The sequence below is a fragment of the Hipposideros armiger genome, unplaced genomic scaffold (assembly GCF_001890085.2).
Source record: "Hipposideros armiger isolate ML-2016 unplaced genomic scaffold, ASM189008v1 scaffold_441, whole genome shotgun sequence".
Lineage (NCBI taxonomy): Eukaryota > Metazoa > Chordata > Mammalia > Chiroptera > Hipposideridae > Hipposideros > Hipposideros armiger.
The window spans coordinates 1,365,735-1,378,568 of NW_017731791.1; the positions used below are offsets into that span (position 1 = coordinate 1,365,735).

Sequence of the window (12,834 nt, forward strand, 5' to 3'; positions counted from 1 at the left end):
CATGAAATTATTTTCGTTGCTACTCGATAACTGTAGTTTTGCTACTGTTATGAATCGTAATGTAAATATATTTTTGTTTTCTGATGGTCTTAGGCGACCCCTGTGAAAGGGTCATTCGACCCCCAAAGGGGTCATGACCAACAGGTTGAGAACTGCTGAACTAAAGGGTTTGAGAAATAAATTTGAGAAGCATCACTTTAAAGAACTGAAGTAAAATAGAGCATGTTTCCTCTAACAACAGAAGAATTGTACTAGAAATCAGTAACAAAATATAACTAGAAAAGTCTCAAAATTAAAACACTGTCAGATTACCATGTGTCAAATGCGCGCGCGCGCGCGCGCGCGCGCGCACACACACACACACACAGATTCCTTGAAAACAACTTACTAAAATTGTCAACATAAAGAAGAGGGGATGGGGAAATCTGAATAGAAACTATTGTTATTTTAAAAATTAAATCTGTAATTTAAAACCTTTCTACAAAGAAAACTCCAAGCCTAGATGGATTAACTGGTGCATTCTTCAACATGAAGCTCGGGGAAAGCACCAATCGCACACTGATCCAGAAAAGAAAAAATGAGAAAACACTAACAGCTACATCTTACAAGGCCAGCATAAATTTGATACCATAATCTACAATGGGAAAATGTTAGCACCAACCAACTTTTAAATTACTTTATTAATTAAAAATAAAAGTAAGTTTTGTTGTATTTTAATTTTCCTAGCTCCATACTCCCTGCTCTGCTCTGTGATAATCTTGAAAATCTATAGCTCACAATCATGGTAAAAACTAGCAGCCTGGCAGCCCCTATAGGAAGCAGAAGACGTTTAGAAGTTTTACAAAATTCCATGCCCAGATAATTGTCATCTCTTGTGGTTCAGTGGAAGGCTCCACTCACAAAGCTATCTTTATTTTACCTGATTTAAACTGCCTAACCACAAGGTTAAAAGGATAATCTCAAACATGAGATGTTCATGAGGGACTCTGATAAAGTCCAACGTATTCCTGGGAATCTAGAAGGTTGTATGAAAGCTGTGCACATGCTTAGAACAGCATGCATACTCAGAAAGACCTGAGAGAGTCCTAAGCCATCACCTCTGGCTAACCGTGTGCCTCTGTATAAGCAAGAAGTGAAGAAGGCTAAGGAAGAGTTGCATTCTTCCTGGCTGAGTGCTGAAGGCATGTCTCAACACACACACACACACACACACACACACACACACACACACACACACACACACACACACACACACAGTCCCTCGGTAAAGACTGGGAGACATATTGGTTCCAGGCAATTAATGAAATCTCTAAATTTCTGTCCAACTATTAGTTGACCAGTAGGCTAATTCAGCAGAAACATCACTGGCCACACACAACAAAGAACACAAACTTGACAGTGTATCAGTGCAAATAAGTCACTAAATAACAAATACCAACAACAGTAACAAGAACAGCAAACAGTCATAACAATGAACCCTGGGGAGGGGAGAGAATCTAATTTCCAGAGTTGCCACACTATATTATTTCAAATATCCAGTTCTAAAGAAATAATTACAAGATATGCATAGAAACAAACAAAAAAAAAATAAGATCCACGTATGGGAAAAAACACTAAATAGAAACTTTCTCTGAAAAGAACAGATGCTGGACTCATTAGACAAAAACTTTAAATCATCTGTTTTAAATATTATCAAAGAACTAATAGAAACCCTGTCTAAACAACAAAGGAAAGTATAAGAATGACATATCTCCAAATAGAGAATATCAATAAAGAGCTAAAAATTTTATATATATTTAAATAACCAAATAAAAATTCTGGAGTTGAACAATACAATAACCAAAATGAAAAGTCCACTAGAGGGACTCAAAAATAGATTTGAGCAGGCAAAACAAAAAAATCAGTGAACTTGAAGATAGGTCACTTAAGATTGCCCAGTCTGAGGAACATAAAGTAAGCATACCATCAAGCATATCAACATATACCTAATGATAGTCACAGAAGGAGAGAAGAGAGGGAGAAAGAACAGAAAAAAAATATTTGAAGAAACAATGGCCTCAAACTTTCTAAATCTGATGAAAAATATAAAAGATATGAAAGAGCCCCCACTGTCCAAATCTGGGACAATTTAAACACCAAAATAGCTAAGTAATTAATTATAAACCACTGCACAAATAAAAATTCATGAGTCCATATTGATAACAGATAGATAACTAAGCAACTAATAAATAGATGATAGATAGATGATAGATAGATGAATATAGATAGGTAGATAGATGATAGATAGATGAGAAAAGAGAGTTGTTGCTTACAGTACAATTTCTAGAGCCAACAGATCTATATTTGAAACAAAAATGTTTTAATTTTGATAAAATTTCTAAAAATAGCCAACATGTAAAAGTGGTAGAAAAGGTGGGGTTAGAAAATCACCATTTAGCACCACTGGAGTAAAGTTGTTTCAAACAAGGATTATCAATGGATGTGAAATATAGAAGATAATTTTGATGAGGACCAACCACAATATTTGCACAACCTTATAATGTCTCCTTACAAATTTCTAGCAGTTATAAGAGAAAAAAAATAGTAACTATACAGTGACAAGGTGGATAACATCTTTACTCAGTAATCAAAATTAATATACCAATGAGGCTCAAATAGACACTGTATATCTCCAAAAGTGATACCCTCAGATACAGCATGTCTTCTATTCCAGTCTGGCATGTATAATATAATCAGCTTTTAATCACGAGGAAAGAGCAAGCAACTCCAAAATGAGGAAAGTTGTATTAGAAGAGAGGAAGGGATGCTGAATTGTTCAAAAATGCCAATATTATAAAAAGTAAATAAATAAAAGCGTGGGAAATTATCCAAATTAAAGTAAATTAAAGAAACATAACAACTAAATGCAATACCTGATCCTTCATAGGATCAGGTATTTTCTTCCTTTAATGGAAGAAAAAAAATTCAGTAAAGGATATTATTGAAACACGTAATGAAATTAATGAAACAGAAATATGGACAGATTAGATAAGCTAATGGTACCAATGTTAATCTTCCTAAAATTGATAATAACATCAGAGAGAGAGGGAAAGAGAGATTAATGATAAATGATATAACAAATGAAAGCAAATGGGGTAAAACAGTAAAAATAGGTAAATCTGGCTAAGGGATATGTTGATATTCTGTGTACAATTTCTGTTGTTATAGCTTTTCTATAAGCTTCAAATTATTTCCAAATAAAGTTTCAAAAAATAAAAATCAAAATAAATCAATAACAGTTGTAGAGATAACTAACAGTAATTGAGGGCCTCCATATCCAAAAATTCTTTAAATATTCTTTTATTTAATCCTTACAACATTGTCCAAATGATTTAACAGGCTTAGAAAAATTTATCCTCAGCTCTTTTTTCTCAAAATTTTATTTAATGCCTTCGTTAAATAAGTAACAGGAACACTGATCAAAGTTCTTTGTATAAAAAAAATGTATAGAATACAGACATATACACACACTCACACACACACATACACAAAATGGTTTGCATATATAGAAAATCTATATAAGTTCATTCAGGTAATATGTAGTTTAAAATAAATAAAATTTAAAAAAAAATTTTTGTATAGCAGGAAACTGGAAGGGATATATGACAAATAAAAGACTCATTCATTATTATTTTAATATTGTGTAATCCTCAAACAAAACCCTTTAAGGTGAAATTTAACATTGATAAATATAAAATCCTGTATTTTGATTGAAGAAATCAGCTGCATGTTTAAGATAGGGAAAACAAGCTTAAAATTAAATTTTACGGAAAACAAAGAAATCTTAAGTGACTACAAACTAATAGGGGCTAATGGTCAAACAAACAATATCCATAGCTGCCAGAAAATGAGATGATACAGTCTTAGACATCATTTATAAAGTATAGCAGCTACAGCAAGAGAAGTAAAAATTTCCACTGTCACACGCCAGAGTTGTTGAGTTCTGGGAGCCACATTTTAAGAAAGGCAATGAAGGGGCCGGCCGAGTGGCACATGGGTTAAGAGCTGGCTTGGGGGGATGTCAGAGGGCCCCGGTTCGGATCCCACATATGAGGGCCAGTGACACTGCCCTCCACAGCTAAGATGCTGAACAACAGCTCAACCTGGAGCNCATAAAAAATTCAAAAAGAGAGGGAAACTACTTACAACACATAGAACACACAGAGGGTTAGTATCTATAATATATAAATAATTACTACAGACAAATGATAATACATCGTTTTGTGGGAAAAGATGAATATGATACTGACAAACACTTCATAGAAGATAAAACACAAGCAAATGTGTAAAAAGCTGGCACTTTCTAATAAAGGCATGCAAAATAATGCAAGCTGATTTTTCACCTATCGTGTTGCCTAAAATGTAAAATGTTTAGCTCTAAATTTTGAAAAAAAAAATGTATTTAAAATGGCAACTCTCGGGCCGGCTGAGTGGTGCGATGGTTAAGAACGGGCTTGGGACACCAGAAGGCCCCGGTTTGGATCCCACATATGAGGGCCAGTGACACTGCCCTCCACAGCTAAGATGCTGAACAACAAAACAACAGCAACTTGTCTGTTCCCCTTCCCCCAATTCCCCAATAAAAATCTTTAAAAAAAAAAAAAAGGCAATGAAAAAAACTGCAGTGTCCCCAGGATAGGAGACATCTAGAATTCATTCTTCCCTGCCCCCCATCCCCCTCCCTCCAAATACCAAGTATTGACCACAAGCTCAAATCAACATTTGTCTGGGAAGATTCAAGTGAACCTCGTCCCTGCCTTCAAGGACCCACACTGCTCCCCTCAGGATTCCTCCCACTCAACCCCGACTTGCAGGCTCAGTCCCTCCCCGAGCTCCACTCTTATCCTCTCCTAGTGTAGGCAGAACCGAAGGCATCCCAGATCAAGTTAGCCCATTGGTGCTGCTGTTGCAACTCTGTTCTTCTGCTAGGAATTAGGCTCTGTCTAAGTATACTAATTAAGGCCCTTAGATTATTGCCTGTTAAATACATGTTCTCTAAGGCTGATGTTCTCTAGTCTTGCATACTTTTCTCTTTGGGGAGATTGATTTCTACCTCTAATTTTAACTCTTCTCCTGGAGCCTTCTTGAGTAGTGTTAAAAAATTGCCTTGATAATGACCATCTGCTTGGCTCACTGCTTATTATCAGCTCAGAGTCAGTGTCCCTGTAACCCACCTACCCATTGGGACACCTTCCAGGCCTCTTTGACACTGGCGACCTCTAGAACATTCCCTACCTGAAACTATGCTCCTGGGTATGGCCCTGGGAACCCAGTGAGTGCATTAGCCTCCATGCCCAGTGCCCTCCATGTGAGACCTTTTCTGCTAAAATGACTTTCATTTCTCCAATAAGGAAGATGGTAATAATACAAATAATGCAGGACACTCAGAGAGAAAGAGAACCAGGCACATTTTGATAATGGTTTTAAGGAGTAAACCCAATACAATGTACAATTCTAATTAGTTTTTACCTGATTAGGGATTCAGGAGGTAGTTTATAAAGGAAATGACATCTGATCTTGATTTTGAGTGATAGATAGTTTTTTCCAAAAGTATTGCTGTAGGCAAGGATGAATCCAGATTTTATGGGGGAAACACCTATAGGAATGAGAGAGGGAGGGACTCAACAGAATGCAAAGTTATAACACAAAATTATCTACTATCCATTAAAAAATAATGATTATTCATTAACTAATCATTTAATACAAATGTAAAAAGAGAACAAACAGTAAATAAACTTTAAAAAACTAATACCCAAAACATCACAACAATCAGAAAAATAACATAAAATTTATATTAATTTACTACCTGACATGCCTGTTTAATACAATTTTTCTACAGGTTTTTTGGCTATATACATTTTAATCGCTTCTTCATATGACACTCATTTTGTAATATTTTTCTAGAGAAAATAGAAGGATATTTCAATCTTTTATTGGTTTGGTTGATCAAAATTTGTTTTCCATTATTTATAGTGTAGAAGATTTCTTTGATTTCATGACTCATTGCATTTAATGACACAAGTTTTTTAGTATTATTATCATTTGGGGGAAATATTTATCAATTTATTTTCTTATAAAAGACCTAGTCACTATAGTACTGCTACAAGTTTTTATCCTAAAAACACAGGAAGTCTAATAAATTCTATTTTGTGTAAACCCAACAAAAAAGAAGAAAATACGTGTCGTGATAATTTTATGTACCATGTTATCAAGTATATATTGAGTTGTCATAAAAGTCATGACATATTTTTTCTATGTTTTTTGTTGCAAAACTGTATCATGACTTTTCTGACAACCCAGTGTCTGCCAAGAGAGAGCTTCTGTTTTAACTGTGTCAATAAGAACCAAATCATTTACTATAATTGTACATGGATGATTGAAAAAACTCTCCACAGAGCAGCTTCTGGGTCTAGGACCTATAGGACGTTAGTTATATTGATGTTCAATCTCTGACCCTGCCATTGTGTTTTAATACTGGTGAGCAGGCCTAGAGGAAAGGAGAAAAATTTCTAGAACACATTCCTACACTGAGTCAACTTAAAATAACTATACATAAATGTGTCCAGTTGCAATAACTATACATGAAATGACTGCAAACCATATATTTACCCCCACTGAATCAAAATTAAATACTATTCCCACCTCAGCTCCTCCTTAGCTCAATTCCAAAAATGTCCACAGCCATTCTCAACATGGGGAAGAAAGCAAAGGTTAAGTCAGGGTGGTAAGAGATAGTAAAATATCTTACTTTTGTGAAATTTACAAAATCAGATGACCACATGAATGAATGGGTCAGGCCCTCCCAGGACCTTGAAGGGCCCATGCAAAAGATGGCCTTGACGCGAAAGTCTCATTAGCTTCACAGTAAAAACACCCCTGGCTTCAAGGCATTTCCAGGAAAAAAAAATGGTGTTTTTTTTACCCTGAAACCCTCTAATTGAGTCTACTGTCCCAACTAGTAAACTACCAGCTTTAGCTAATAGCTTATTGCACTAATAGAGGCATAAATTCAGAACAAGGAGGGGTGACAACCCCATTACACTCTAAGACCAATTCTAAGAATCGAGCTTCAGAAGGCCATTTGTTAAAACTGGAGGATGTACAGAGGACAGGGACCAGGAAGGTATGAAGACTCAAAAGAAGAATAATTATTAGCACTTGGATATTTAGTGTGTCAAAGAGATGACTTAGTGAGGAAGTAAGACCTTTGCCAAAATGTAAAAGGGATTGTCATATGGATGAGGAATGAGACTCGATCTATATTCTTTGAGGCAGAAGAAGGACCAGGATGTGGTTTGAAGACTTAGTGTAAAAAATATGTAAAATATGTCAAGAATAATGTTTATATTGATTACATGTTAAAATGATAACACAGTATTTTAGATAGTTTTGGATCTAAAATAATACAGTATTTTAGACCATTTACGTGTATTAATTTCACCTGTTTCTTTTTAGGGTTTTAACTTGGCCACTAAGAATTTTAAAAGTGTGTAAGTAGCTTGCATTTGTGGCTCACATTATATTACTGTTGGACAGCACTGGTCTAGGGTTTCAGCCCCACTGAGATAATCCTTAAGCCCTCAAAGCCATTGCAATTTTTCCAAGAGCTAAGGCACCAAACCCATTTTATATTTAGGAAGCTTTTACTTGAACTTCTCTGTTCTTGAATTTAATGCATTTACTGTACCTGTTTCATTGGCGTCACTTGGCTTTTTCTTAAATAAGGAAAATGAGCTCCTATTGGGTTCAAAGAATAGTCCAATAAAGATATTTTACTGTCCCTTTACTCAACAGGAGTATACGGGTCATAATGGTATGTCTGACACTAGCAGGTTTTATACTGTAATTTTTTTTCTTATCAGCTACTTAATGAAATGAATTTCTATCATAACATCTTTGAAATATTAATACTCTTACAGCTGTCTTCAAAGGCCTATTTTGAACTAAATATGTTATCAATCAAAATACTCATTAAAATTCGATGCAAGCTTATGTGAAGAGAGAGATTAAATCATTGAGGCATCTGGGCCTCTTATTCCACTAATGTGACCTCATTATATTGTAATTTGTTATTACAGAAATTTAATTTTCTGATGCCATAGAAGTACTAGGGGTCTTCACATTTCCTAGGTTTTCATTTACCCTAATTGCAAACTTTTTGACCATTTACTGGTTGGGCCCTTGGATATTTCTAAGACTTGTATTTCTTCTGTCAGACCACAATGTGTCACCTGAACAAGCAGTACTTAGTCCCTGACACTGGAGAGAGATGATGGTTACAATCCCTGAAGGAACTTGGGAGAGTGTTGTCTTGAATGAGATGGGGAAATATTTTGAATTGCCATTTCTCATTGGCCGCCATTCATATATGTGGATCCTGACTTTGACCCCTTCACACTCTCCACTTTCTCCACCTTCACACTGACTTAATGGGATCCCCCTTCCATGGATGTGTGAAGGAGTCAGAAACACGGAGAGGACTACTTAGAATGCTGAGCGGTTTCTCTCAGAAAGTCGTGAGGACCAAAGAAGGTAATATGCGAAGCCCTAAGACAGCGCCTAGCCAAAGTAAATACCAAATAAATGCTAGTGGCCCTCTTTCTCCACACCCACCACCTTAATCTAGCCATTCAACCAAACGTGTTACATGGCTTTCTCCTGCCACTCAAGTAAAACCCAAGAAAAGCCAAAGGGAGAGATAGATAGAACATTCTGAGTGTCAGGGATCAAGAATGTGGCATTTAAAAATTTAGTCCATTTCCCACATGAAGACAATTACCAAAATATCTTAACTTAGAAGAAAACTTAGAATTGCCTCAGGGAATCTTGTCACCTTCAACTCACACACCTATGTCAAGACTGCTCTCAACTACAACTAAGTGGTCCTTTTTCTCATCTCTGATGTGTTTTCTCTCTGCTAACTTCTCTTTTAAAAAAAGCCACCAACCCATGTGGGCTTAGTTGCCATGGCCAAGGATAAATTCTGACTAGGTCCCAGAACCCATAGATGCAGAAGTGGCCCCAACAAGATTGCAGTGTCTATTGATTAAGTGGCTTAGTTCCTAGTAATCACAGAGGAAGACTCAGAAAAAAGGACTTGAGTTGTCCATCATCAGATCAACAGCCTCCTAGCCTCAAGCTATCATAACACTTCTCTTTTATGGTGGCTGTGAGCTGTCCAGAGCCAGGCATTTCATTATATAACTCTCCAATTAGATCTGCTGTCTCTCCTACTGTATTCCTCTGGCACCGTGTGCCAGCTTACACTGGTCTCTTATGCTTCCACAGCCAGCCACCTGCCACAGTAAGGCCTCTGCACATTCTGTCCCATGAGTCTAGAATGTTCTTCCCCCCCCCCCCGATTCCTACATGGTTTAATTTACTCCCTCACGTTCTTCAAGGCTTTGCTTAACTATCGGTTTTTCAGTAAGGCTTTTCTGATGACCCAATTATGAACTGAAACTTTCCCTTCCCAGCTCACACCTCCACTCCCCTGTTCGATCTCCCTGGATGGCATCTATCACCATCTGACACACTTTCTACTGCACATGTCTATCCATTATTGTCAGTCTCTCTGGATCAAATGTGAGGTCCATAATGTAGGAACTTTAGGCGGCTTTTTTGTTGCCGTGTCTCAAGCACCTATGAGACTGCAAAGAATAATGAGGAAGTGAATGAAAAGAGCATATATTAATCGATTTTGTCAGAGTACTTCAAATAAAAGTTAGTCATACAAAGAACATTATTTTAAAATCCATGCAGTGCAAAATTTTGGTGACTTGATTTATGTGTGCATGTCTATTTGTAAATATGAATACACTACAGTCTAAATTGTTGGGGCTATTTTTGTGCACATTCTTTAGTCCCTGAAAAAACGAATGGCTCTGAATTCACATTACCTTCAGCATGACTCTGAATATCAGATGACAGACTACTTTCCCATTGTTTTATATGAAAGAATGAAAGAGAAATATGTGGGCGAAAAAGCCCTTTTAGCATGAAAAGAAATGCCTGAGTTAGCTCAGCACAACCACCATTCACTGCAGCAGGGACCCCAGGAAAATAGAAACTTTAGATCACTGTGTGACAAATAGCTTCAAATCCCTTCCAAGTAACAATGTCTGGCTCTGTCCCCCCAAAAACTTCAGTTTTTGGAGATTCCACAACCAATAGAGGAGGGAAACTGTGGCTTTAACACTACAAGAAGAAAATTAAACCTCTCAAAGCAAAATCATAACATTTCTTCTCAAAACACTTTGGTTTGTCCTCTATTATTATTTGAGATCAAGTCTTAGTGAAAAAACAAAGTAGACAATTCTTTGCAGATAACTTGCAGTTCAATAACCTGATAATTATTCATTTCAGCTTAAAGCATGCTTGTAAATATCATTTCAAATGAAGCACTGACTTGATTTTTAATCAATGAAAACTGACATTTGTTGAAAAGACTTTCTGAATAATTACCTTGCATTCTTATTACTAAAGCGGATTTAATGGAAAATCAAAACAAATGATATTAATTACATCGTACCCTCATTATATATTAATAGGTTCAGAAACCAAACATTGAGTGTCTTATAGAGCTGGGTGTAATATTTATATGAAGCTTTATGATGGAAGTCAGTTTAAGTCTAATATATTTATTTTAGTGCTCTGACCTTTTGTTCTCTGGAAACATAAGTTTGGTCTCCGGTAGGAGCACAGATATCCAGCGCTAACATTTTGGGCTCATGCCTAAGAACCCAAAGTGTCACTGGCTGTTGACTTTCTCATGTCAGGGGGTATGAGTTGGCTGATTGATAAGGTATCACCTACCTCTAACTTTGAGTTATTATTGAAACACTTCCCTTTTGGTTGATGAATTTAGAACATCTCAAGCAAAGGAATTTCATTAGGTAACTATGCATCGAGGTCTGCTATTATCTGTGTGTCCAGCAAGCAACCAGGTAGGTACAACCAGGAGCCAGAAAATGAGGAGAGCATCACTGGAGAAAGGATTTTCTAAGGTCATTATCTCTGGACTGACCCCTGGACCATCAAGTCTTTATAACCACATTCAGCCTTAGTTCGGGCTCCTTAGTTGTAGTTAGAAAACAGCAGGTGGCTTCCTAGCTGTGGGACCTTTTCAAGTTGTATAACACCTCTGAGTATCAGTTTTCTCACCTGTAAATTGGAAATAAAAATAATAGTTGGTTGTTGTAAAGATTTTAAAAAAGATTTGTTGTGAAGATTAAATGAATAATCCATACAATGTGCGAAACAGTGTCCCTAACATGTACTAGGCTCTCAATAAATATTGATTATTGGAATCATTATTATTAAAGGCCCCTTTCATCCCAACATTATATGACTATTCTAATGCAATATGGAAGCCCCACTGGGAAAGGAATCAGACTTCTCACCTCTTCAACCTCTCACTCTGGCTTATAATATCCTCCTGGCCTCTGGGCTTGCTGCAAAACACCAGCATAAAAATGGATAAGTACAGGGAACTGATTCAAATTTGAACATAGAACCATTTCCTGCTGGGATATAAGCCACCCACCAAGCAGTGAGATTTCACCAAAGCAGATAAGAGTCCAGACAATGCTATCATCTTTGAAGACAACATTTGCAAAATCTGAATCATTCATTCAACAAAAATTGAATGTGCCAGGAACTGCCCTAGGTACTGAAGACTCAGCAGCAAACAAACAACAACAACAACAACAAAAAAACAAGAACCTCTTGGGAAGCTTATGTTCTAGTTGGGAGAGAAAAATAGGTGGAGTAGACGGGAGTGGAGAGGTGATGCAGTGCCTTTCGTTCTTCATACAGCCTCGTTGGAGCCTTCCCTGACTTCCCCCACGAAGCCATTGCGAGTATCAGTCAGCATCAAACTGCCTTTGATTTGATTTCCGCATGTAAATCCTAACTCCTCTCCTGTCCAATCCCCCTAATGCTTTCCTCAGCCAATTCTTTACCCTCTCTTGCCTTGGTTACTAGATTAGCCCTTAGAAGATCCATCTACCACCAGTCTCAACAACCACAGAGTGCCTATGTCTACTTTTTTTATCTGAAAAAATTCTACTCAGCCTTCGAGCCCTAACTCAAATGTCCCTCCTCCGTGGAGTCTTGCTCAAAAGCCTCCTCAGCTCACATTCCAACACAGACAGAACTAATCATTCTCATTCCATAATTTCTTCATTTGGTCAAGTTTCTAGTATAGCACTGCTATATTGTAACAGCATTCATTCATTCATTTGCTAAATCTTTAGTAAAATATGGACCCTATACATGGCACTGTTGTAGGCACTGGAGACAAAACAGTAAATGAGACAAACTATGCCCCCATCTCAAGACCCGGTGATTCTACTTTCTTGTCCTTGAAGTTGGAGGTCATGTCTCATTACCTGAATGCCCTTGGCACATGGCCTGTGTTCAAGGGTTATTGAATGTCAGCCACATTGCCATAATTTGATTCAGAGAGAACAGGAGAACAAGGTATTAGCCAAGTCCAGCTCACGGGATTCTATACCAGAGTTAGGCAAATTCCCTACATCACCCAATGTAGGTGAAAGTCCCTCATTCCTTTCTCTACTTCGGGGAGGAAACAATTATACATCCCAAAAGGGTTTTTAGTGTTTGCCCTTTCATCGCACTACTTTTAATTATAGGAGGAGAAAAACATCCAGCTCTCTTCATAGCAAACCAAAATTCTTTTAATTTCTATTTTAAGGAAAATTGGCCTTTTTCTGTCACCGACAAGTATTTTCTTTAAACATTATGCCAAAAAATAATAACTTAGTCATTGAA

At 37.0% G+C, this 12,834-nt stretch overlaps 1 long non-coding RNA gene across 5 annotated transcripts in view; it reads right to left on the reverse strand.

Moving 5' to 3' along the window:
* LOC109394850 (uncharacterized) overlaps positions 1-12,834 on the reverse strand; it is a 140,250-nt gene that overhangs the window by 48,522 nt on the left and 78,894 nt on the right. For 2 of the 5 annotated variants that reach the window (XR_002126525.1, XR_002126523.1), the window contains exons 1-2: positions 10,855-11,198; positions 5,509-5,635 (exon numbers count right to left, since the gene is read on the reverse strand). This is a non-coding gene — a long non-coding RNA (uncharacterized LOC109394850). Of the gene's footprint in view, positions 1-5,508; positions 5,636-10,854; positions 11,199-11,441; positions 11,484-12,834 lie in introns of those variants that run through there. The other 3 variants (XR_002126526.1, XR_002126524.1, XR_002126527.1) reach the window with 2 other exon arrangements.